Below are 2500 nucleotides of genomic sequence, written 5' to 3'. Positions count from 1 at the left end.
CGAACACCCGTGCTCCCAACTGAGCTTGCCGCTGCCGACAGAGGCCCGGGAGCGTGCTGTCGTGGCATTGCCGGCGGGAAACAACACGCGCCACCTACGGTGACCGGCAGCTCCAACGCCAGCGCCACAGAAGGGCAAAGCCCCACTTGGGTGCAGAAGCGAACTCTCCCAGCACAGCGCACGCGCCAACACGTCCGCAGAGCTGCGATACAAACCACCTGCGAGAACCGCTGGGGGCGACCGAGCAGCAGACGGCGTCGCGACGCCGAGTGCCGGGCGGCGGCGCATCCTCAACGCACACAGTCCGCAATCGGACCAGCACACTGCAGATGTCCACCGCGCTTCGCACCGGGCTCGACAGAACCCACTTTGGCCGCCTGGCGCCGCGCGCAGGGTGCGCCGGCGCATAGCTGGGACGCCAGCCGGGCCCGTCGGCCGGCGCTCCTGCCACTGGGCGCCCCCCACCAGCCGGCTGTAGTGCGTGCGCTCACGCAGCGCGCGGCCAGCACGCCGGGCGGCCCCCCCTCACCGGCCGGGGACTGTCCCGCCAAGCCACAGCCTCGTATCGCTTCATACCCACATGGCCAACTCAGGTTCGGGGGCATGGCGGGTACCGCCGAAACAACCGGTTCACAGATGTACCGATCGTCGCTATCACCGATGCACCTGCAGCGCGAACAACCGCTCAACAACTGATTTCCAGTTCATTTGCGGATCTTTGGCAGCAAACGTATACGTCAATCTACATTTGCGAAATCTACGATTCTGGCATGCCTGCATGTTATGTGTCACGACACGCTACATCAGCCCACATACACACTGCGGCATGTACACGAGAGAACACGTGGAAGATGGTCCGCGCACGTGTGCAATGTCCCTTGCGCGGTCGACTGTCAACCGGCCTCTGTAGCATGTCGCAGATGTGGAACGCGGTCCACCGTGCTATCATGTTGTGTGGGGCAATACGATTAAATAGGAAAACCCTCGTCGCTACATCAACAGACGGCTCACGCTGATTCCCGGCAGAGGGAGGAGGGGGGGGGGGGGCCAACATGCAATACTTTCGTCCGTACCTACTTACCACATGTCTGTACGGCGTACAACAGTGCAATCTCGCTGTAATGGGGAGACGAGACAAGTAGCATCGTGCACAACATATGGCCCTTATGATTCGCCATTGTAGGGCGCAGCCGGTGTACGGTCAAGCATGTGCCACATTATGTCACTCAGTACGTAACGACGGATGATCAGTGTGGGTTACGCGTACATCAGCGGACAGTCCACACAGGCCGTACCACAACGTACACTGACTGCATCGACAACCGAATGCAACTGAACAGCTGCAAGGCTCATTTCACAAACAAACGCCTGACCGACCAGCTTGGAAGGGCAGGAGGGGAGGGCGATATTCGTTCTGTAGCGGTACACCCTTCCAGTGGTTAGCGGGACTGTGTAGAAAGTACGCAACACTCGAAAGACCTTTATGTGAGGGTACGCACCATGGCATCAAGAAATACACATGACACCAGAGGATCCAAGCAGTGAACTATGTTCAGAGGGTTGCTGTTAGGCAAAGCTACATTCCTGTGACGTTACATGTGACAGTTAAGGTGCAGTGTAAGTTAGGTTAAGGTGCAGTGTAAGTTAGGTTAAGGTGCAGTGTAAGTTAGGTTAAGGTGCAGTGTAAGTTAGGTTAAGGTGCAGTGTAAGTTAGGTTAAGGTGCAGTGTAAGTTAGGTTAAGGTGCAGTGTAAGTTAGGTTAAGGTGCAGTGTAAGTTAGGTTAAGGTGCAGTGTAAGTTAGGTTAAGGTGCAGTGTAAGTTAGGTTAAGGTGCAGTGTAAGTTAGGTTAAGGTGCAGTGTAACTTAGGTTAAGGTGCAGTGTAACTTAGGTTAAGGTGCAGTGTAACTTAGGTTAAGGTGCAGTGTAACTTAGGTTAAGGTGCAGTGTAACTTAGGTTAAGGTGCAGTGTAACTTAGGTTAAGGTGCAGTGTAACTTAGGTTAAGGTGCAGTGTAACTTAGGTTAAGGTGCAGTGTAACTTAGGTTAAGGTGCAGTGTAACTTAGGTTAAGGTGCAGTGTAACTTAGGTTAAGGTGCAGTGTAACTTAGGTTAAGGTGCAGTGTAAGTTAGGTTAAGGTGCAGTGTAAGTTAGGTTAAGGTGCAGCGTAACTTAGGTTAAGGTGCAGCGTAACTTAGGTTAAGGTGCAGCGTAACTTAGGTTAAGGTGCAGCGTAACTTAGGTTAAGGTGCAGCGTAACTTAGGTTAAGGTGCAGCGTAACTTAGGTTAAGGTGCAGCGTAACTTAGGTTAAGGTGCAGCGTAACTTAGGTTAAGGTGCAGCGTAACTTAGGTTAAGGTGCAGCGTAACTTAGGTTAAGGTGCAGCGTAACTTAGGTTAAGGTGCAGCGTGGGTTAGGTTAGGGGCCAACGTGGGTTAGGTTAGGGGCCAACGTGGGTTAGGTTAGGGGCCAACGTGGGTTAGGTTAGGGGCCAACGTG

Source organism: Schistocerca gregaria, unplaced genomic scaffold (genome assembly GCF_023897955.1).
Source record: "Schistocerca gregaria isolate iqSchGreg1 unplaced genomic scaffold, iqSchGreg1.2 ptg000458l, whole genome shotgun sequence".
Taxonomy (NCBI): domain Eukaryota; kingdom Metazoa; phylum Arthropoda; class Insecta; order Orthoptera; family Acrididae; genus Schistocerca; species Schistocerca gregaria.
This window is presented reverse-complemented; position numbering follows the sequence as displayed.